Source organism: Dipodomys merriami, unplaced genomic scaffold (assembly GCF_024711535.1).
Source record: "Dipodomys merriami isolate MVZ:Mamm:240054 unplaced genomic scaffold, mDipMer1.0.p SCAF_13, whole genome shotgun sequence".
NCBI classification, from domain to species: Eukaryota; Metazoa; Chordata; class Mammalia; order Rodentia; family Heteromyidae; genus Dipodomys; species Dipodomys merriami.
The window spans coordinates 33,840,274-33,865,047 of NW_027202604.1; the positions used below are offsets into that span (position 1 = coordinate 33,840,274).

Consider the following 24,774-nt stretch of genomic DNA (forward strand, 5'->3'; position numbering starts at 1 on the left):
GATACCTGAGATACATTTTCATGTCTTCTGAGTGCTGACAACTTTGTAATGCTCCTAACATTTTATTTGCAATGAAAATGTGAATGTAAATGTTTAAAGGTATATATTAATGAAGGGAGTGACCATTTCTTCCTCCTCAATGTCTGGATACAACAAGCTGCAACAATACTCAATGTCGAGTATTTACAGTACTACTGGATCAATAACTGACATGTATTACCTACATGATCTCACTGGATCCTCCAGACAACCTTAGTTAATAGCTGAGTAAACCAAGACTCAGAAAAGTGAAATAACTTGCCCATGCTACATATAAAACCCAGTTATGGAGTTAGTATTGGAATTCAGAGATATCCTATAGTTTTTATCCTATATATTCATACATATATATTCCTTCAATAAATATCTGTTTCATAAATATATATTACTTTAGTAGAAAGATTGTTAGAATTCTTGTCGCTCTGCCTATTGAGAAGTGAAATCTATTTTTCCCCTTGTTCTCTGTGTTGCTTTGACCAACGGAATATGGAGAAGAATCTGTTACCTTCAAGACAAGCACTGAGCAGATCCACTGTTTCTGCGGTCAGACTGTTGGAACATCTTCGGATCCATATTCCTCTAGAATGAAAAATTTATGTTACAAACGAGGCTATGTGAAGAACGAAAATATTCTACTTAACACTCTCCATCACAAGCACCAAATACCGCTCACGGGTCAGAGAAATACCGGAGACCACTGTAGCCTCACCAGCACCAGCACCACATGGAGCAGAAGAGCTGACCAGTGGATTCCAGTCCCCCACAGCACAGGCAAGACATGGCATTTATTCATAAAGAAAAATGAAATTGTATCAGTCGCAGGAAAACAGCTAAGACTGAAGAGCTGCATTTTAATTGAGAGAAGCAAGGCTCAGAAAGACCAGTCACACATGCTTTCACTCACATGTAAAAGCGAGACTTAAAATGAACCACAACAAAATCTATAGTAATAATATGCCATGATTTTTTAAAGGGGGGCTTTGTGTAGGAGGAAACAAATCAGATGGCAGTGGAAGGAGAAGATGGGAGGGTTGGTTAGTATAGAAGACATTATATAAAATAGTATATATAAATATATATACATGCCATATATAGCTATATATGAATATATAAATACTACATATAATAGAGAGACAGAGATAGAGAATCACAGTTAAGAGTAGTATAGAGGGATGAATTTAAACAAAGTACTATATATATAAATATATAGTATGTGTGTGTATAAATCATTTTTTTAACTGAGGAATTAGACCAATATAGTATTTTTGACAAAATGGGCAAGTATTATTAAAGAAATACGCTTTGAAGCCCAAAGAAATGGTTGTTATTTTCAACCATTGATTTTGGGGGTAGTTATGCAACAGTGGATAATGTAAAAAGTCACAATATTTTAAAAAGCAGACTATTAGGTTAATGCAGCAAAATACAACTCTAAAAAGAAAAAAAGTACATGAAGCAATTTGCCCTAGTAAAGAAGACAAATCAGAACAGACCATAGATCTTCTTTCATATAATAAGTATTCTTATTTATTAAGCAAGTATTTCCTGTTGTGGATGAATTCTGCCTTCAAGAACTTTTGTCCTAAAAAGGGAACTATTTTTGTTTAATTAATTTATTATTTATTCCATAAAGAATAAAATGGAATTTAGAAAATTAAGGGCAGAGGGAAAGGAGGAAAAAGAGACTTAGTCCATATTTTAAACTCTTGGTCTTATAGTAAACAAATTAGATTATTCAATATGCACAGTGCCTAGGCTTAAATAGTTCATTCCTCCCTATTTGTGAACCCCAAAAATGAACGTGAAAGAAAGTATACATTCAATTAACGCGACTTTCTTCTTGACTCTTTTTCAGAAAATTAAGGACTAATTTCCTAACTTCTCTGAGTTTCAGTTGTCATAAATGCAGAGCTGAATGCTTGAGACCCTGTTGGCCTCAAGCGATCCTGTGATGTGAGCTGGCAACAGTGAGGTCCCACTAGAAAACCTTCACGCCAAGGCCAGCAGCACTTACATGAGGATGATCAACTCCAGACACTGACAAAGCTACCTTCAAAAAGTGCTATTTTATGCACATGTATGCAAAGAGAAGAAAAGATGAAGAAATAGAAGACATGATCAATCAACTGTAAAATTACAACCCAAACTTAACCGTGTCTCCTCACACTAACGATGATGACCCTAATGTTACCGTCCTCATGAGAAGCCTTCCTGGCCTTCCTGGAGTGCAATTCGGGCTGCCCCCCACCCCCTCACAAATTTTTGGATTCTGAGTTGAGAGAGGAAGGATTCCATTCCTTTTGAGTCACTGGCCAGAAGGGTATGAATCAAACAAAATCAGTACTAGTGTCTCATTTGTTTTTATAAGGAAAACACAAAATCCAGAAAGAAACAGAGGTGCAGGAGAGACCAAGGTCCAACAACTCTATCAAGTTCCCCGGGATCCAACGGCACCTAAAGCCATTGTAATGCTTCAGAGTTATGTGAGCCAACATATTCTCCTTTACCATGCAAGTTAATAAAATGTGGAATTTTTTTCAGTTTCATCTGAAAGAGAAAGTGTCTCTCTCACTCTATTTCTCTGCTTCTCATTTATATTTCTCTCTTGTTCTATTTCTCTCTCTTTCTTGGTACTAGGATGAGAACTCAAGGACATTGTCCTTGTTAGACAGGTGCTCTACCACTTAAGCCACACACCCAAGGCTTTTTCTTATAGTTATTGTTCAGATAGGATATTCCTTAATCTGGACTGTTTTTGCAGAATAGTCCTCCCATCGAGGCCTCCTGCATAGTTAGAATTGCAGAAGTGTGCCATCATGGCTGACTTGTTGGTTAAGAGAAATGTCTCACTATTTTTTTTTTCAAGTTGGCCTCACACTGAGATACTCTGATCTCATTATTGGTATGTACTCCTGCATCTACCTTAAGAGAGTAGAGTAAAAATAAAAGATAAATAAAATATACTGAAATTGTCTGGGAACCTAAAACAACATTTGGACAATACATCTCTTATGAAGATAAAAGCATCTCTAATCAAAAAATTAGACTCACGAGGGGAGACAATGTGACATTTTCACCTCAGATTCCAATTGAAAGACACCCTTCACTTTCTATGTGAACCTTTTCTTTGTTTCCTAGTCATATAGCCACACAGTATTTTCACCTAGTCATAAATCCACATGTATTCTTTAATTCTCCTTCACCAAGTCCCATCCCTCAGAATGACAGGAAATGAGCCAGAAAGCAGAGAGAAGGGTTAAGAATGGGAGAAGCTAATTCAGTTTGTAGCCTGCTGACACAAAAGCTAATATCCCTAGCCTTCAGCAAATATTCGGAAGTCCTGAGCCCAGAAAACCTTATTCACTACTATTAAAGAAATAAATGTGGTGGATGAATGCAGTCATAATATTCACTATACCTATTTGAAAATGGAACCTGTAACTTGAGGAGATGTTGGGAGAGATGGGGAGAGATGGAAGGGATGAGATTGATCAGGATGCACTGTATTCACATGCTGACATGTTGAAATGAAAGCCCTTCGTCCGACTAAATAAAGATAATTTTTTTAAAAAAATTTAAAAAGGAAATAAACTTAGCCGTTTAGGTGCACCCAGCATGTTAGGGAAATGAAAAAACATTGCTATTACTAAATTATTAAATTCACTAGTGGAAACTACCACTAGTTATTTTCTAGACACATCTAATTATAAGGAGAGCTAAAAACTACAAGCAGCCATTTAATCTCTTAGCCTACAGATATGATGCAAAAGCATTACCTAAAATGTAGTTACTAGTGAAATAGCCTTTGCTTCAAGATTCCCCTTGGACTCTTCAATGTCTGCATACTTGCCTTGTGCCAGTCCTTCCTTTCACACCTTTGGACAACAAGAGAACACGGCAGCCAAAGGCTGAGTTCTGATCGGCAAGCCCTGGATGATTCTCTACCAGATCTCCATACGTGCCACTTAAGAGGCAGGCTGGAAGATAGCTCCTGTGTCTATCCTATAAACTAATTAGTGCAGGAGAAAACAGCTCTGTCTCCCTCAATCCCAGCCCAAGACAGGGCAAGTATCTTGTGGTCATATCACTTTGCTTCTACGCAGAGCTACCTGAAGCTAAAGCTGAGTCCCACAGTGGATCACCCAGAGGCTCTTTTCATCCCCCTCCTGTCAGAGATGAAAGACTCCAAGCCCCACTGTGACAGAACTGTGGACACCAACTCTGACCAAAGACAAAAATCAAAACCCAAAAGAAGGCCATAAGCTCACTTTGGAATACATGAAAAATAGCCTTTTCCAAGTAGTTACTTTCCACAGACATTTTACAGCCCCCAAACCGGCTGTCATATTTGTTAGAGCAAATAAAAGGCCGAGAGCAGGGTGCTCAGGTCTCCCCTCCTACATCAAGGGGCATCTCCCTAGTTCCTTGCACCTCTGAGGCAAAGGAAGATGGAGAGGTGACAAAGACATTACTGAAGAGAGCAGGGAATAGTCCATTCCAGAAATAGGGCCCACACAAGGGCCAGTCCAGAGATAAGCCAAGAGCAAAGGAGTCACGATGCTCTTTTTTAGAGCTCGCATGCTTTCCTGGTCATAGACTTGTCATTCACATTTACCAACATTTACTGAGCACCTACTGCATGGTAGGTATTGTTCTGAGTCCTACAGAAAAAGAATAAATTCATGTGCAGTAACAGACATTGGGAAGAGTAAATAAGCAAAACAAAGATATAATCTTTATATATACCATATAAAATTAAAATCACCTTAAAGAAAAAAAGCAAGGAAGAGATGTACTGGATACCAGGAGAGCAAATGTTAGATTCACCATTTTGAGTGGTATTCAGGAAAGATAATAGGAGAAGTAAAGACTTGGGGAAAAAGAAAAAAGATCAGGCCAGGTATTTGAGGGGAAAGAAGTCTGAGCCAAAGATAGGAAGATCACAAGGAAGGTAGGTTCAAAGAAGACCAAGGAGGACTCATGACAGAAGTAAAAGATGAAGCCAAAGAAGTCATTTTGGACCAGGTCATTGAAGGATGTTAAAACATGAACTTCCCTCCCCCTCCCCAAAGAACAACATAATATTGGTTACAATCAGTGTAATGGTAGGATAAATACAAAAAAAAGTATCATAATCATCTATTATTATCACTGAGCTTTATGCACTGCAAGTAACTTGATGCACCAGGCTTTCATTCAACTGGCAGCACCACGGGTTTGCTCACAGCAGCAACACCAAATCACACAGGTGATAGACTACACCATCACATGGTATCAGCTACAGCATCGCAGGACCATTTTATGGTCACTTTTGATGGGTAGTCTTACATTGTTGGAAACATCATTCTTCCATAGAGCCATAGTTTTGTGTGTGTAGGACTAAAAGATGAATTCTTTCTAGCTTTTATTATAAAATGTGAACTTTGATTCCAATGTGGAAAGCCCTTTGGAGAGTTTTTCATCAGAGGTATGGTATCTAGCTTCGCTGGGGAGAGCAAAGAGGTCATTTCAGAGGACATTATAATATCACAACTTTATAAAGTACTGTGTAAAATATATTTGAATTTTATCAGTTATTATTATTTGCCTTAAAATAATGATAAATGACCTCATACTTCATACATAATTGTCAGTCTTGGAATTGTTTCATTCTCCCCCCGCCCCTGCCACTATCTTTCTCCAGGCCACTACCTGAGTGACAAGGTACATTACTATTCACTGAAATATGGTAGGTTCAAGGGAGAACTCAAATAGTGCCATTCCCTAGAAAAGCAAAGTCAAACTTCAGCAAAGTCAAACACCAGGAAACAGGTACTCAAAGGGGATGGGGTGGGGCCAAGGGAAAAGGAATAGAATCCAATGTGAATCCTACAAAATTAAGAAGAGTGAGAGAATAGACGGGTAGGGGAGGGATGGTGAGAATGTTAAAAAGGGGTGATGCTGATCAAGATGTATTCATAAGCTGCTTTGTTACATGGCAACTTTTGTACAACTAATTAAAGTAATAAAAATAAATAAGTAAACATTTTGAAAAATGTTTTTACTCTGAAGAAAATCATTTGTCAAACAAATATAAACAAGCATTTTTAATTCCAAAGTTCCATTTGGTTCTTTTTATAATTTCCATTTATTTCTTTACCATGGCCATTTTAATTTCTAGCTCTGTATTCATTTATCAGAGCTGTTTGAAATCCCTATTAGATTATTTCTGTCATTCCTGGGTCTGATCCTACTGTCTGGCTTGTCTCCTGCGTCACAGTGGGCCCCAAGAATCTTGCTCTTTTTTTTCAGGCATCTTCTGGCTATATTTCAGTTGGCTATTTCAATTTTGTTGTCCTCTTTTAAAGAGTACTGAAGTTTGCTATGAGAGGTAAAAATATTACTTGCAAACAGATGGATATTTTAAGGCTTACTTTAATGTTATGCTAATGTACTTCTACCATAGCCTTTCCTTTAGTACAACCAAGACATCAATCTTTCAGACTCTATTTAATGTACATGTAGACTCTCCAATAGAGTTGAAACATAAACAGTTCCCCTCTCCAAGTGAATTCTGAGAACTACTTGGCTCAGAGATACCCAGTCCATGGCTCTCCCCCTTGAGTTCTGCTCTCTGCCTGTTAGTATTTTAAAAAGAACCAAGAAGCTATTTCATGCATAATTATTTCTTCTCAGATGCTCAACACCACAAATGCTAGTGCACTATCCTCCACAAGTTCCAACATGAAGATAGAGCTATTTTATGGATTAGCTTATTGTCTTTCTCTGTGTAAACACAGTTCTACATTACCAAGTTTCCAACATATAAAAATGATTTTTAATATTTTGTCCAATTTTCTATTTTCTTGTATTTTAAGTAGGGGAAAGCAAGGCTAGAGTTTGAAAGATTTGAAAAGGATGTCCACATCCTCCTCTTTTATAAGCAACAGGGACTCGGGGAAGGGTTTACAACACTCTAAAGGCCACACTGGAACTTACAGCAGCATTGAGCTCAGATCCTTAAATCCTCTGTCTTTCTCACTTCTGAACATCCTTCTACAGCACAATGAACAGTAGGTAGTATATAAATTTCCTAGGGCTGCCATCACAAATCAAAACAAACCAGATAGCCTTAAACAAGAGAAAAAAAAATTTCCCCCAGTTCTGGAGACTAGATACCCAAAATCAAGTTGCTGGCCGATGTTGTCACAGTGAGGTTCTGAAAAAGAACTTGCTCTTCCATACTCTCTTAAGTGTTGGTGGCTACTTGCCTTCTTTGTGGTCGCTTGACTGGTAAATAAAGCACTCATATTTCAGCTTTGTCTTTATATAGCTTTATCCCTTGTTTATAGTTTCTTCTTTCTTCTTATAAGTGTGTTTGTCATTGGATTTAGAGTCCATTTAGTAAATTCAGGATGATTTCATCTACATTTACTTACATCTATAAGACCCATTGTCTAAATAGAGTCTAAAGTAATAGTTCTAAAGTAAAGGCTATGCTAGACCAACCTAACAGAGCACTAAACAAGCCATAAATATCGATTTATTTGCAGGGAATGTTTACTGCCCCTGTCAAAACATTGACCAGTGATTAGGAGTGGGGTGTATCTGTGGAATGAGAGGTACTCACAATGGATCGTGCAATCTGTTGAAATGCATGCTTGACCAGGTTTCCACGTGCATCTCTAAGGACTATGGAAAAAAATCCAAAGCAGTTACTAATGTCCCATTGCATCTGAGCCCAATCATGTCAGTGGCTCTCAGCTCCTTCTGACTGTCTGTACCAGGCATTGTCACCATTGCTACCCTGGCTGAATCACCCAAGAGCTAACAAGAAGTGACTTCTCTAACTTGATCAAACCTCTTCTTCCTCTGATAAGCAAATCTTCCATGACTATAGGCTATGGTCTTTGAGTAAACAATAAATTGCTAAACAATCCTTACTCTAAAAGAAAGGGTGTCAACATTAAAGTAATTGTGTTTACTGGAGTTTGGACTCAGGGCTTCATATTATCTAGGCAGTTGCTCTACTGCTGACCCACACTTCCAAATGAACATGATCCCTTTTAAAAGAAAATCCAACATTCTCAGCAGATTTATATGGTACATTGTGAAACAAATATCCACGATGAGGAAGATCACATAAGAAAAATTAGCAACCAAGTATAGTAATAGGCAATATAGCAAAAGGCATTTTTCCAAAATAATCACCCCAGCATGAATATTTGACAGTATTAATTCATTATGAAAAATATCTAGGACAGATACTACCCTGAGATCCTTAAACAATGGCCTGAAACTTTTTTGTCCATAACCTTGTAATTTGGAAGGCATCTTTAATGTGAGTACATTTTGCCTGGGCTGTAAGTCCTACTAGGTACTGAACACAGGCAATTAATTTACATTGATTTATGAGTTGGAACAAACACAAATATTAAGTGAGGTGAACTAGAACACCTACTGGCAATCCTCAGATCTCTAAAACTGACTTAAAAGAAACTGAAAAAAATTGAGTTGGATAGAAATTGCAAAAACAGAGGCTCATTGTTAATGAAAAAGAAGGCCTACTGATATCAATCCCCATTTATGCCAAAGAACCCTTAAATTGGAATGGGATGGAAACCACAAGCCAAACAGTCTCCAAAATTATAACCAAAAAAGAAAATGATTTAGAAGAACCTTAACTTAATGCACCTAGAATTAGAATCATGATTAGAAAGAGATGCTCAATGTAGGCATATGTGTGTGTATAATCTTATTACCAATGTATTTGAAAATTGAACTTCATATTAACTAAGAGAAGGTTAATGGAAAACTCATGGTGGAAGATAGTTGGAGATTAAACTTACTTGGAAGTACAATAGTCAGAAAGAGGCAGTTACTTGCCTGAGGTAACAGCATTTAAAACAAAACTGGGACCAGAGCACTTGTCACTTTACAGAGTGGTGCTGTCTTTATTCAAGCAATTCTTCTCACAACTGCAGGTGTCTAAGATTTTCTCAGACATTACACATGGACCCGCTTTCCTTCTTCCCCTGTATCTCATTCTTTCCCAACAGCTTCCCCTTCTGTTTGTGGACTATGCTGCTTACATTTATTTCTCTGGTAGTGACTTTTCTGAACTCCAGTCCTAGAGTCCGTAGTTCTAGTTCCACGTTTCACACACATCTCAAGCTCTGTGTGTGCTAAGGTTAGTTTCCAATCCCCATCTGCCCCATAACACATCTGTTCTTCTCCAGGTGGATCTCCATGCATCCACTGGCTCTAATTCCTGAAAAGGATTTCTCCAAGGAAAAGGAAGGAAGTATTGACACACACTATCATCTTGCCAGTTCTTCCAGCCAAAATCCAAGGGGTCAGCCTTGAACAGGTGTGTTCTTTACACTACCATGCACTCCGTCTCAGTGAGATCTGCCATGGGTATCTCAAAAGTATCTCTACCCATGTTCACTTCCATGATCCTAATCGGACCAACAGCAGTTCCCTTCCATGCTGTCCATGTTCTGATTTTCTCAATTCTTTATTCACTACCTAGAAGGTAGAGCAATTATTTCAGAACATCCTAACTTAGAAGAAAATCCAAGAGTCTACAAAGCTAGGCATTATTTGGCAACCTCTCTGAGTTCATTGCAAATCACTTTCTCCCTTGACTACCCCATTCCAGACACACTGAGTTCACAAGCATTCACTGCTCTTCCTATTTCAGAGCTTTTGCACCCAATGTGCTGTGTGTTAGAAATATTCTTCTTCTCATTCTTGAAATATAGTTCTTTATGTAATTCAGGACCCCTATGAAAAGTCATTTATAAAATGAGAATTAACTATACAGCTAAAAGAGAGATGATCTTCTAACTATACTTCCTCCTGCTATCCTTTATAGAGGTATCTTAATTGTTTTCATCACAACACTTCCTATAATCATTTATGATTGCTGGTTAGCTTCCATTATGTGTCTCTCAACTAAATACCAATAACAATTAATTTTGTCTTCCTTACAATGTCATTACCACATACCAGCACCTAGCATGCAGTATTTGATAGGTATTCTTTGACATAATGTAAATGAAGAACATTTACAACACTGTTCTCTCTACCCAAAATCTACAAGAAGATGATGAGATTCAATGCCATGTCAATATATTCAATATTACAGAAGAACTACCACAACTGGAGTTTGCTAAAAACTGAAATTCTCTAGAGATCCTTGTTAACCAGCCTCCCATCCATCAAGGACGAATTAAATTCATCCCTGGCTTAAAGACAGAACAAGATGACTTCACAGAGCCCTTACAAATCTATGATTTTTATGAAAAATCCATAAGCTCTCATCTTTACAGCACTCTGATAACAAGGTAATTATACTTTTAATGAAAATGGAATCCTTTTTCTATCTATGTCCATTGAATTATGGGCCTTGAGATTGAATTGGAGTCTAATGGATATCAAGCACAGCTACCTACAGCTCCCTGCACAGATGAGGAGACTCTGTTGTGATACCTAGCGACTCAGGAAGCAGTGCTGATAGAAAGTACTTTCTGTCCTCTGTATCGACTCTTCTCCAGGAACACTAAGTCAAAAGGTCTATGTCAGGAGCCTTCCGCAGTTTGGGAGGCAATCTCTCAAGAGCAGAAAAGACACCAGTTGCCCTCCCTGATCTCTCAACAGAGGCTTTTACATTAAATTTGCACATTCCCTTTGAGATGTGACTGTCCCCACCCTCTCCTCCCACAACCATGTTGACCTGGATCACAGGACTCTGTTGTGAAGTTCCTAGGCTGCAGTAGTACTTCTGCTCTGGAATTCCCATCCATTTCCCAGGGTTCTGAAAGTCATCAGAAACCTGTTAAATCCCTGGCATCTATCCCCTCCATTACAGGCTGAGCTCTTCTATTGAAGAGTCAATTGCAATGGAATCACAACATTGACATCCCACCTACAGCAGTTTTGGAGTTCACAGACTATTCTCCTTTTCCATGTTCTTCCAATTTATTGATATTGATTCATTGGCAGGAACCGCTCAGATGAAACCCTGAACATCTAGCCACCCCGTTCTACAGGCAAGAAGATCACACTCCCTGCTCACTTCCAGATCTTCTTGCCTAAATCCCCCATTATTCGTTCATCTTTTGGAGCTGCTTCTGTCTCACAGCTAAATTTGCACTTTTACTCAATTTTTAACTCTTTGTGATTTGTTTTTATAATTGTCAGTTTGGAGGCACAATCTGGAAACCTTTTACCTCTTAGACATTAGTGCTGGAAAACTTCATTAATTTTAGTTAAAATACCATTTACAGTGACAAATGCAATGTCAGAAAGCTGAACAATTTCTTTTCCTTTGAGAGTCTTTCCACAACTTTCTATATTCAGCACCAAGGACAGCTCCTTTCACTTTGCTAACTCAGAATGCAGTAGGGTGACATCAGCTAATAAAAGCTCTCTGCTGACAAAAGATGCTTTTGAAAAGTCACTCCAGAAGAGAGCTCTGTCAATAGCTTTATTAAAATAAAGTGCCATATCTTTGTGAAATTACAAGTCTAGGGGTTGTGGTTAAAAGTCTGGTCAACTCTAAATATGTAACAAAAAAATCTACTCCAGCTGGCCTATGTGTAAGAGCTATACTATCACTCCAGACTTTCTCAGCTCAGCTAATGTCTCCTTGCCATGTAAGGCAGAGACTCCCAAGAGAAGGATAAAGGAAGAGGACAGATGATGGGGTTTATACTGAATACCAAATAATGAAAATTATGGAAAAGATGATCATCGAAATAATCTCATACAAAAGAAAGCAATTAGGTACTGTTTTTTTTTTTCTTTTTGCTGGTGCTGGGGCTTGAATTCAGTGTCTGGATGCTGTCCCTGAGCTTCTTTGTACCCACAGTGCCACTTCTGGCATTTTCTAAGTAGTTTATTGGAAATAAGGATCTCACAGACTTTTCTTCCCAGCCTGTCTCTGAGCTACAATCCTCATATCTCAGCCTCATGAGTAGCAAAGATTACAGGCACAAACCACCACTGCCCAGCTAGACACTGTCTTATTCCATTTTCTGTTTTTATAACAAAGTAGCAGAAACTAAGTAATTTATAAACAATCAAGGTTTACTTTGGGCCAAAGTACAAGAGGAGTCTGAAAAATCTAAAAGCATGACACTTGTATGTTCTCCAACTCTTTCATTTTTGCTCTGACATAATGTGGTAGAGAACTACAAATACAAAGTGAACACCACAAGCATGCCAGAGAGAGTTAACTAGTTTGTTTTCCTCCTTTATTTCTCTTTCTTTCTTCTTTTTGCACTGGGGGCTTGAATTCAGAGCCTGGGCATTGTTTTTGAGTTTTTGTGCTCAAGGCTAACACTCCACCACTTGAGCCACAGCTCTATTCCCAGCTGTTTGGTGGTTAATTGGAGATAAGAGTCATTCACAGACTTTCCTTCCCTGGCTGACTTCATACTGCAATCCTCAGATCTCAGCCTCCTGAGCAAGTGGGATTACAGGCCTGAGCCAGTGCCTATAGAGAGCTTGCATCCTTAATAAAGCCACACTCTTCCTTGTCCATTAACCCATTCGTCCATTAACCCATGGACAGATTAAAGCCTTAATTAGACCAAAATCCTCAGGCTTCAATCCCTCTCCAAAAAGCTTACCACTAAAGACCATTACATAAATTTAGAGATTACATTTCTAATGCATCAATTCAGGGGGGCACATTCAAAGCATGGCAAGATCTTTTCTCATCAGATGAGCAAGAACACTTAAATGTGACTATTGGGCAACAGTCAAGGAATGGTTTTTCCCATTTAATGTCACCAGAAGAATACATTTGTGTGACCTTTCTAATGGGTATTTTATGGAATTTATACTGAAATTCAAAATGCATGCACCCTTAAACTCAGTTATTCTTCTTCAAGGAAATCAAGAGAGATGCTTGCACCTGATGAGAAAGGAATCCTTACAACGATGCTTATTGCAGCACTGTTTAAAATGGTAAAAGTATCAAGACTCATTAAAGTGTTCAAGATCAGAGGATTTGTTATGAGTGTCTGTCTACTCAGCACTTTAAAATAATCAGGTAAATTTATGACCTGAGAAGCTATTTACACACCCACACAAACAGCATAATCTAACATGTATAAAAAGGAAAAACTTATTTAAATTTTACATAGAAAAATGTGTTCACAAAAACATGTTCAAATGTATATAATAAAGGTTATGAGGTACAATGTCGGTGTGGGGGGGGAGGGGGGTATGATTGGGTGGGGGGAGGGGGAGGCGGGGAAGGGAGGTGAAGGGTAAACAAAGGAGGAGGCTGCAATGCTTGGTAAGAAATGTATGCATTATCCTGCCCATGTAATTGTAGCCCCTCTGTACAGTATGTTCTCAAATAAAATAAAATTAAAAAAAAAAAGATACAGGTGTGAACCAGAAAAAAAAAAAAAAGGTTATGAGGAAAATATTTGTGATTCATTATCTGGTGTAGGATTTAAATTCATGTTTTCTAGCAGATTATATAGTATTATAAATTCCTGAATTCTTTATAAATCATAAAGATGATCATATATTTGATATAACAAGTCCAATAACAGGTAAAAAGCAATTACACACATATATATTTGAAAATCTTATGTTAGAATATATAAAGAATGTTTGCAACTCAATCAAAATAAAAATAACCAACTTAAAAATACACAAAAGAAGCCAAGTGCTAGTAACTCACACCTGTAATTCTAGTTACTCAAGAGACTGAAATTTGAGGATGGCAGTTCTAAGCCAGCCCTGGGAGTGAAGCCCATGAGACTCTTATTTCCAGTTAACTACCAAAAAGCTAGAAGTAGAACTGTGGCTCAAGTGGTAGAGCCTGGAGCACAAAAGCTCAGGGATAGCATCCAGGCCCTGAGTTCAAGCCCCAGTACTGGGACCAAAAAGAAAAAAAAAGATAGATAGATAGATAGATAGATAGATAGATAGATAGATAGATAGATAGATAGATAGATAGATAGATAATGGATGGATGCACAAGAGTTGTGAATAGCTATTTCTCCAAAGAAGGTACATAAGTGGTCAATAAGAATATGAAAAGAAGCTAACAATCATCAGTCATTAGGAAATTGTAAGTAAGAACCACAATGGGATATCCAGAAGGATGTCTACTGGCAGACAGCAACAATTGCTGATGAGGACATGGAGCAGGGAAACCCTCACACATCACTGGGAGGATGTGATGTGGAAACAAGTACTGGGGGAAAAAGTTTGGCAGCTCCTCAAAACATTAAACACAGAGTTATATCACCCCCAAATTTCATTGCTAGGAATATACCAAAGAAAAAACTTTAAAACGTCTGTCCACATCAAAATTCATACACAAAGGGTATAAACAAATGCAGCAGTTGTACTCACTAGATACTGTTGAAATTGAACTATACAACTTGTGGGTGGAGATGGAAGGGGAAAACTGGGAAATAGCAAAGGAAGGGGTGACATTGTTCAAAAAGAAATGTACTCATTACCCGACTTATGTAACTGTCATCCCTCTCTATATCACCCTTACCATAGCAAAAAAAAATGCATTAAAATCTTTTTTAAAAGAAAACCTCACACAGGATTGCCCATTATTCATTATGCTGTGGGAAAATTAGAAATAACAAAAATGTCTATCAAGAGATGAATATGTATACCAAACAGATTATGTTCATGTCATAAAATATGATTCTCCTATGAAGAGGAATGAAGTACTGAGACAGACTGAAAGGGGATGGGAGACCTTGAAAAAAATATGCTAACCAGAAAAAGTCAGACACATAAAAGTCAGGCATTTCTGTGTGAGTCCATTTATCTAAATATTCGGATGAAGCAAATCCACAGAGACAGAAAGTGGATTAGCGGTTGTTAGGGACAGGGAGCTGGAGGAACAGAGAATGACTACTAATGGGGATCACAAAAGTATTCCAAACTTAGCAGTGACAGTCATAGAGCTCCGTGAAAACACTCAAAACTGAACTGCCATTTAAGGAGAGTGAGTTTAAGGTGTGTGGCTTGTATCTCAGTAGCGCCATTATTTTTTAAATAAAAGATCTTGAAGAGTAGAGTGACTTTAAGGTATATGGCTGATATGGCTGTTACTTTTTAAATAAAAGATCTTGAAGAGAACCTGTTATACAAATGAAGATGATTACTTTTGGACAGGGGGTCAATATAGTTTACAAATAAAAGATGTACATACTTGTTATCACTTACCCAATTTAAAATATACTAGAAAAGGAAAGAAAGGCCTAAGTACCACTCAAAATGACAATACATAAGACATGCAGAGAGACAGTGTGTTTTACTCTTTCTAGGGAACAGACAGGCATTGCAGAAAATAAGAACTGTGTGAGCAATCTTCTAGGCTCTTCATGTATAAAAATATATGAGCCATGCTCCTTTTCTCTGAAGAATTCAAAATGCATGTAAAAGTAGCACCATGTACACAGCCAACTGTTAAATAGAAGGTAAATACTATGCTACTAGCATATCCTTGTAGCTCAGGAAGCATTGGGGCAGAGACCCAGGGGAGAGGAGCTGGGCTTCAGAAGATAAGCAGAAGTTAGTCAAGAAGAGAAGAGGTAAAGGCAGGCAGGCAGGTAGCAAGAGCTGTGTAGGCAGAAGCAGGCAGGAGTTCGGGCACACTGAGTTACAGGGAGCATCTACTGCTATGTCTATAGCAGACATCTTATTGGGGAGATTCTGCAGATGGAAGGATGGGCTGAAATCAGACCAAAAATAAGTGTTAATGATGCCTTCCTATGGAGTGAGTTTATTATTTTGTAGCCAAAGGAAAAGACAAAACAAAGAGTACACCAGATGGGAAGAGGCTAGAGAATGCTAAACTAGTTAGGAACTTGCACATGAATGCGGCAGTGGTGGCAGTACAGACCGGCTAGCCAGATTCAGGAGACACTGTGGAGATATGTGGGGATATGTATGACTGCATGGCTATGTGGGAAAGAGAAGGGGATGTTGCCATGACTCCCAAAAGCCAGTAGTTGACAAAAAAAAAAAAACAGATATGAAGACTATAATCAGACTTTTCTTGCCCATCACCAGGAAATAAAATGAAGCTAAAAGTGGGGAGAAGGAGACAGGATCCATAGGGGAGGAAAATATGTCTCACACTCTACATGTTCCTGCAGAGAAGAATCTAAGCTCCAGAGGTTGGAACATTATGTGCTAGGGTAGAATATTTGTTCACCTTTATTAGCCATTCACTATAACATATTCCATGCCTAATTCCATTAAGTCTTTAAGATACCTTTGTAGAGGTAGAATACTAATGCTTACTGATATTTCAAAACCAGCTAACACCCAGGCAGTCTGCCTTAAAGGCCAATGTTCCAGAAACCACTATTTCTCCTGCCTCCAGGAGGCCTCTGAGTGTTAAGTAGCTTAACTTGTTGATTTCCGAAAAAGTTAAGCCATATTACAGACTCACCCTCTGTTCTCTCTCCCTAGATCCCACTCACATCCAGAACCTGCATCACCTTTAGCCACATCAGAGTAAAGTGACTCTCCTATCTCTCGGTGACTCCCAGGATACCAGCCATGGACCTGGGAGGAGCATGAAGGAACAGAAAATTCTGAATTCTGCCAGGGACTCCAAGCAGTGCCTAATGATCTGCTCTGAATGAAGAAGACTACTCAGGCTGCCAGATGAGATTTCAGACACTCAATAGGGCAAGTTTAGGTGTTTTTTTTGTTTGTTTGTTTGTTTGTTTTAAATTTTATTTTATTTTATTTGAGAAAATACTGTACAGAGGGGCTACAATTACATGGGCAGGATAATGCATACATTTCTTACCAAGCATTGCAGCCTCCTCCTTTGTTTACCCTTCACCTCCCTTCCCAGCCTCCCAAGTTTAGGTGTTTTTATCTTTATCTTTTTTTTTTGTCAGTCATGGGGCCTGAACTCTGGGCCTGGGCACTGTCCCTCAGCTCTTCAGCTCAAGGCTAGCGCTCAGCGCTCTACCACTTGAGCCACAGCACCACTTCTGGCTTTTTCTGCTTATGTGGTGCTGAGGAATCGAACCCAGGGCCTCATGCATGCAAGGCAAGCACTCTACCACTGTGCCACCTTCCCAGCCCTCAGGTATTTTTATCTTCAACCACCGTTCATATATCTGCCTCTTTTCTGTTAACATCATCCCCACCTTTCCCTTTGAGAGCTACACATGACCTAGGCTCAGTCCTTGTGGTTGGGGTGGATATGCTTCATTTCTACCTTTATAGGTAAGCATGGGACCCGCCTTGACCAATTAGGACATTGCATTCTGTCCCAGAAGTGTGGTGCTAGACAGGGCATTCGATGCCCAAAAGATTTTAGGACATGGAAAGATTCTAACTGAGCAGACAGCCACAACAAAGGGGTCAAGATGTGAAAGTGAGCAACGGAGAAACGTTGAGCTCCTGAATCAAGCCACTCTGCTACCCAGGTGCTTACACTCCGCTTGAAGCTTCAGTTATTTTTAGTATCTGACATTGCTTTTTGGTCTCCAGCCAAAAACAAAAGAAATCATCAAAAGAAAGAAAAACCAACTGCATCTGCCTCGAAAACAACTAGAATATGCTGAGCAGGCATTCGGCTGCTTCTTAACAAGTAACCTATTTAGAGGAGGTTGCTACTTCCACGCAGCTCGTGCAGGTGTATCACACCACGAAGATGCTCGCATTGCCCTTTTATAGAGTATACGAAACAGAGCGGCTGTGGGGTGCAAGCAACAGAAGAGAAGAGGAGGTTAGATCATCTCCGTGTACACGGCATGGCCCTGCTGCCAACCTCACTTCCTTCCATGCTGGTGGATATAATTGCTTCTACCTTGATATCATGTAAGTCTTCCCTCTGGAAAGGCCCTCCCTCCCGATGCACCCATGCCAGCCGCACAAGACAGCTCTAGTTTCACCTTCCCCAGGGCATTCTCCCTGGACATCGCAGCCTTCATCGAGACTTTCTTTAGGTCCTTTCATCTTTAACCCAAACACCACCTAGATGATATCCAGGCAAAAGAAGTGACTCTGTATCTCTATCATGGGAAATTACTTCTGAGGCTTGATTTCTGTGCATGCTACAAGGGCCATGGGGAGAACATACAAATAGGAATGTGGGGCTGTGGTCAAGTTGACAAGCATTCCCGAGCTTCTCTGGGAGAGCAGAGTTATTACATGACCTTGCAGTTATGCAGAGGGCGTTACAGGTACACTTAGGAATTGAGTACAGGGGAGCATCACAGACCCCCTCCCTCCCTCCTAAGGGCCAGGACTTACACAGAGCTGCAGCTACAGAGCTGGCAGATGTCCTGTGGAGGGGTGTACTACAAGTAAGGCATCTGATGAGAGCCTGCAGCTCAGATTCCAGCAGATATCAAGGGATCTAAAGAGGGATGATCATCGTGAATCCTGACAACGTCATTCTTATTGTTTTCCTAAAGTCCAGTCTCCTAGTCAAGTCATTTAAAAAATACAAGTCTATCTCACAGATAGAATGTGACTATGCCAGGGCAGAGTAAACCAGCATATAGTTATTTTTGCAGAAGATCAATTGGAGGTTACTTTGAGAACTGTCTAGAGACAGCAAGATATTCTAAACATGCTCCAAATATCCTTTCTGACCCTCTGACTATTCTGAGCACAAACTCAGGATTCCAGCTTCCTTCGCCAATACTTAATGACTTAAAAAAAGAAAAAGAAAAAACACGTCATGTATTATTCATGAGCACAGTTAAGCAGATAAATAATAGTCCCTTGACACTTCAAAGGAAAATAAAGAAAATGTGAGTAACTATAAAAATCAATTCATCAGAAATGTTTGAAAATTATAACTGCTAGAGTCAGAAGGAATCACAAAAGATCATTTCACTCCATCTGCTGACTTTATGCTGATAAGGTGAGTTTTGCTCTATCTATATGAGTGAAGAAATTACTCCAGAAGGATTAGCAAGCCTACCAGTGCACAACTGGTTACATCAAAAAGCAAAAAGGAATCAGATTTCAATTTCCAGTATCATCCTACTGAGTCAAGCTGCTTCTCTGTGAAATCTGTTTGGAACATTACTATATTCAATCATCTAGTACTACTATTTGCCATTCACTCTACATATATACCCATTAATAGGCATAAAAAATGAAAATAACTAATAACTATTAAACAAACACCTCACCATCCAGAAAGGCAAAGGTTAACTTAGACCAGGGCTATGGGCACGTGCAAGTCCACAAACGCAAAGTTCTATGGCAGTACAAAAGAGGGAGCAATAAATTCTGCTTAGAACATGCAAAGAAGATTTTTAAAGGGAGCTAAGCCCCAAGGATGAAGAATAGGAATTCAGGCAAAAAAAGGAAACCATGAGAACAAAGACATGGATATGTACAACATGTTTGAGAAGCAGCCAGCAGAAAGCATGAAAGATATTCCACATCAAAAGTTAAGCATTCTTTGCTTTTGCACAGATCTGATGTGATAAAGTGTGCTCACAGCTGTACACATTTAGGCTCTCTCTGTGTCCCACAGGTCTTCTAATAATCTCCTCTATATTCCCTTTGTCTTTAGCTGTTCTGTACCCTCTGTCCAGAAAGCCTTTTCTCTCTTGCTCTATACCAGCTCCCTGTTGCCTTTCTAATGGATCTCTAGCTTTACCACTTTTCCAGCCTCTTAGGAGAGCTCATTATTCCTTCCTTTGTGTTCCTACAACAATTTTTACCTCTCCTGCTAACGAGTATTTTAAACAATTTTTACCTCTCCTGCTAACAAGTATTTTAACTCTTAGTTTACAAATCAAGACTGCGAATGTCTTAAAGACAGTAGGCTTTTAAATAACTTGTATTTGATAACCATCTCAATAAATGGCCTTGTAGATAAGAAACTAGGTGCTAAGGATATTAGATAAAATTCATAGTCAGAGCTGTAAGGAAAAACTAGACTGACACATGGATAACCCAAACATGGATAAATAACTTCCAGAACTGAAAATCTCCCAGAAAACATTTGTATTCAACTCAAATCCCAACTCAGTCCCAAGATTTTCACATTCAACTGCCTTCTCATTGATTGAACACTCCACTTCAACAGGTTCATAAACTCAGATCTGGTCTTGTTGCATTTTGAGGACTCATAAAGGGTGGTCTGAAAAGGTAGATCTTTGGATATAATTACACAGAAGTGTAGAAGAGGGAATATTACTGTCTGGTCTTTCATCACTGGGCATGTAATCCATTATAAAGGTGTTAAATTCATTGATAAGTGTGAAAATGAGAGAAAATTAATCTACTGACCAAAAAAACACAAATACAATGAGACAGTAAACTAAAATGAATGCTCTCAGCCTTTGTCTCAGATTGTTATTCTCTCAAATTATCAGAAAGTCAAACACAAGCACCTTCTCCTAAAAATACAGATTTTATTCGACTTCATTATGCAGAAAAGTGCCTGAAGACATTTTGCCTTTCCTTGGACTTCATGGACTATTCAAACTGCTCAATCCCTGGGTTAAAGAAATACCTCATTAGCTGTACCTGGTATCAGGAGATGTCATTATTAAACCTCTTGTCGCTGACAATGCTTAGACCATCCAGAGATTCATGCCACCCACTTCTCTTTGCAATGTAATAGGAGAAACTGTAGTGCCAGGAATTGTTATTAATAATGATTCCAAAAATCTCAGCTGCTTCTAGAAAACCTTTTAAATTAATGGGAGAGAAGTTACTTTCTGCCAGGCAAAGTGCTACACAGTGGGATGAGAGGATGGATACCTTGATCATAGAGAGACAGTGCATCCATCTCATTTGTCTATGCCACAGTCTGCTCCACTATCTACAACAAAATATCATAAACTGGGTCATTTCTAGACAGCAGAACTCACTTCTCATGGCTCTAGAGGCCAAGAGGTACACGAGGAAGAACTGGCCCAGCTGGGACTTGGTGGGGTCCTGCTTTCTATAGTTCCCGCACAATGCCTTCTCTTTGTCTTCAGCCTCCCTTGGTGTAAGGGGCAAGGATTGCTGTGGCCTCTTTCACAGGGCACTAACCCCATCCACCAAGCCCCTCATGACATAATCGTTTCTGAAAACCCTCTTCTAATTCCATCACATTGAAGACTGCGGTTCAGCGTATGAGTTTTTTGGGTATTATTTGATGGGGGGGCATAATACAAACATTCACACCATAGCAGACTGACGTAACAGTAACTTGAACAACAGAAACTTATTTCCTCACAGAAGCGGAGGCTGGAGGTCCTAGATCCAGGGCCTCACAGTGTAGGTAGGGGTCAGGTGAGGCCTCTTTCTGGCTTGCAGGTGACTGTTGTCTTATTGTGTCCTCGGGTGACATTTTCTCTGTGCACACACAATGTCCTACTCTTCTAATAATGGCTCCAGTTCTACTCCAGGATTATGGCCCTAGCCTTATGATATTACTTCCTTTAAAGGCCCATCTCCAAATATAATCAATCACCTTGGATTTAAGAGTTCAATATATGAATTTGGATGGATGAATGAGAAGGCAGAGAGATGATGACAGACAGACAGACAGACAGACAGATAACTGAGAATAGGATTAGGATCATACTTAAATCTATAGGAAGTGAGCCAATGACTATGCAGGAAAAAACTAGTAGTAGAAAAGCCTCACACAGCCCCAAAATAAGCATACATACACACACACACACACACACACACACACACACACACACACACACACACACACACACACACCTTCAGTCCCTAAATTTTCACATTAATAAAACCTTCAAATCTTTAATGTATGAACTTTGATCACCAGTTGTTAGTCATTCTTACTACTCCCCAAACACACACAAGGATGCACACAAGCACGCACACATACATAAACACACCCACACCCACACACACCAGAGATTTCTTGTAGCTCAAAGAGTTCAATCAGTTTAAAGTCACAGAGCCATCCAAAGAGAACCGGAATTCTAGTCTGCCCTAGGGAACCCTCAGAATGATTCTCCTTCGGCTTGCATAACCAAGCCTCTGGTGACAAAAGTAATTAACAGGGGGAAAATATCCTCAGAAGAAAATTAAAGAAGTCAATATGAAATGCTAGAAACATGCCAAGGCAATAGGGCAGTAGTGATCTCTGGAAGTGTGAAGCGGAAAACTCAACACCCCAGTGTAGGAGGTGTAGCTAAGGTAGTTCTTTTGACATAGTAACACACTGCAACCCTCCTCAGGCCATACACATAGGCCCATCCACAATCAGCCGACTCCCTGAGAAGATACTAGCTGTGCTGCCCTCTACTGTTGGAAATAGAACAGGCATGCAGATGGAAATCTCATTTGCTATTTATTGTCATCGAGATGGCAATATAAATAACGTGCTACAAACATCACTTTTTTTTAAGTGGCTCAGTAGTACAATCTCTATCAGGGGAAATATTTAACCTACATTAATGAGATCAAACAATTCTTTTGGCTTAAAAATGGCAATATCACGTACATTTTAATGGTTGGTATTATTTGGATTATCTATGATCAAGTCAAGCTGCATCAACATAAGCAAACTGGTTTTCATATTCTTGTGTCACGGCCACATGAGATTACAGGTCACACTGAGGAAAACGGATCTAAACCACAGACGCAGTGACCTAGAGAAATGCACAAATAAGAATCTGTGTCGAGAATTAGAGAGAAAGAATGCCGTAAATTACTAGCAATGTCTGATCCATTTGCTTTATAGAAATCAAGGCCAAGTGTGAGGCATTAAAGAAAACTTGTAGAAGTCCATTAATTTGGGTTGAGCTCTTTCATTAATCACGCATAGACCAAAGCAATATGGAGTTCACTCACAGGAACTGAGCTTTTGTTCATTTCAGGAGGCTCCTCACAGCCGATTAAATCCTCTCTATACCTCACTTTTGTTTTCTATAAATGCTGTCAGATCATATTGTTGCTTGGAATTGTTTGAATTTGCTTTGATTTCGAGGGCTGCCTGGCCAATTTACACTCTTTTCTTTTTTTACTTTGTTCAGTTTTGTTTATAATTGCTTAAATAAACTCTATTAAACTTAATTGGCCCAATTTTCCTTCTAACAGATTGTCAAAGATCATTGCTGTTTGAAATGAGACTGGGTCAAGAATGCAAAGAACCTTGTGCTATTCTGGAACCTTCTTCTTGTTAGTAGATGTCAGTTTCTTTGGTAAACCTCCAATGGAAGGGCTAAAGAAAGTCCAGGCCAAACTTGAGAAAGTAAGAAGTGGTGTTTATTCTCAATGAAGCTTTTAGGTAATTCTTTGCTTGCAACAATGTGCATATTTCCTTCCTTTCATAGACTGAAAGTCTTCCTAAAGGGAAGGATATAGGCAAAGCCTTTTCACCCCAGGGAGCTTTGTGATTATTTGCCCATAAGATTTCTCATTGGGGAGCCATTTCCATGGTGACATATTGATTTCCTTTAGGAGGCATGGTGTTTACATGGCTATCACATCTTTATTATGGATAGCAAATCACCTTCTGAGTTTTCCCTTTATCTGCAACCTGAGGCATGTAAAAAAATGAGCTCTGGGAAATTACTAGAACAAGATAAATGATTCATGCAAGTTGGTTTTGCATGAATAAGTGATTAATCCTCTCTTTCAACCTTGCTAGGAAAAACTGCAGAATTAATGCCATTCTATGCAAATGAGCCCACTTTCCTGAATTCTGACCTAATTATAGGTATTTGTGAGGCAAAACATATGTGAAACTTCTTGCCATTTTTTGAAAAAAAAATCCGATAAGAATCCATTTTTCCCCTAAGCCTTAACTGTAGATGCACATAAATGAGATTTAACTGTAGATGCACATAAATGAGATTTAACTGTAGATGCACATAAATGAGATTGTGAATACCCTCAAGGTTCTTTCAGCACATTCTACATTTTAGCATTCCAAAGGCACATGATTTTAGTGATCTAAAACAGATTATATCATTGCTCACCAAAAAGCCTAGTCCTTTGTTCAACAGAGCATTTGGGTGGAAGCTTGAGCCACCAGAACTAATTACACTCTTGGAAGGAAGACTCCTAGAACACCAATGTCTTAGCATAAGGGCAATCTAAGTGGACTATTCAATAAACAGATGAAAATTCTCAAGAACCCAAGACAACACTAGCAACTGAACTGCTACCCTTGAGAACTGAAAAGAACAAGTCTATTTTTACAGAAATGTGCTTTAGTTCTGTGCTTAGAGGACTCAGTCCCTGGCCACCAATATTTCACTTGTAGTTATAGATTTTGAATTTAAATTCAGAACAACCAACTAATTCCATATGTCACCCAGTAATCCACTGGGAAAGCAAGATCATCCTGGCCTGAAAGACAGTCAAAAAAGTCTTCTTCTGCAGGAAGTAGATTGCATTTTGGAGAGTGTTGCAGAAGATGCAAGGTTTGAAGGGGTGGGTATAAGCAGAAAATTCTAGAAACTACCACTTAGTGAATAGTTACTACACAGCAGGTACTTCAAATCCTTTACACTGTTGTTTTATTTCATCTTCACAACTGTCTAATCGGGGAGGAGGGGTAGGGAAGCTATTATCATCCCTTTTGTATAGGTGAATAGAGCTAAGGTTAAACTATGAGCTTCCCTGTCAGGAGCTATGATTTCAATGCAGCCTCTCCTGAGTCTACAGTCCTATCTTGTCCCAATGCCGGCAGAGAGAACAGGGAACATGGCGGCAAGGAAGCAAGTCACACAGCCAGAGAGCAGCAGAGGGTAAATCACTCAATCAATAGAA

General features: G+C 39.1%; 1 long non-coding RNA gene across 1 annotated transcript in view; it reads right to left on the minus strand.

Moving 5' to 3' along the window:
* Window positions 1-24,774, minus strand: part of LOC138824765 (uncharacterized) — a 453,914-nt gene that overhangs the window by 253,325 nt on the left and 175,815 nt on the right. The window contains exon 2 of the long non-coding RNA XR_011371179.1: window positions 545-618. This is a non-coding gene — a long non-coding RNA (uncharacterized lncRNA). The remainder of the gene's footprint in view (window positions 1-544; window positions 619-24,774) is intronic.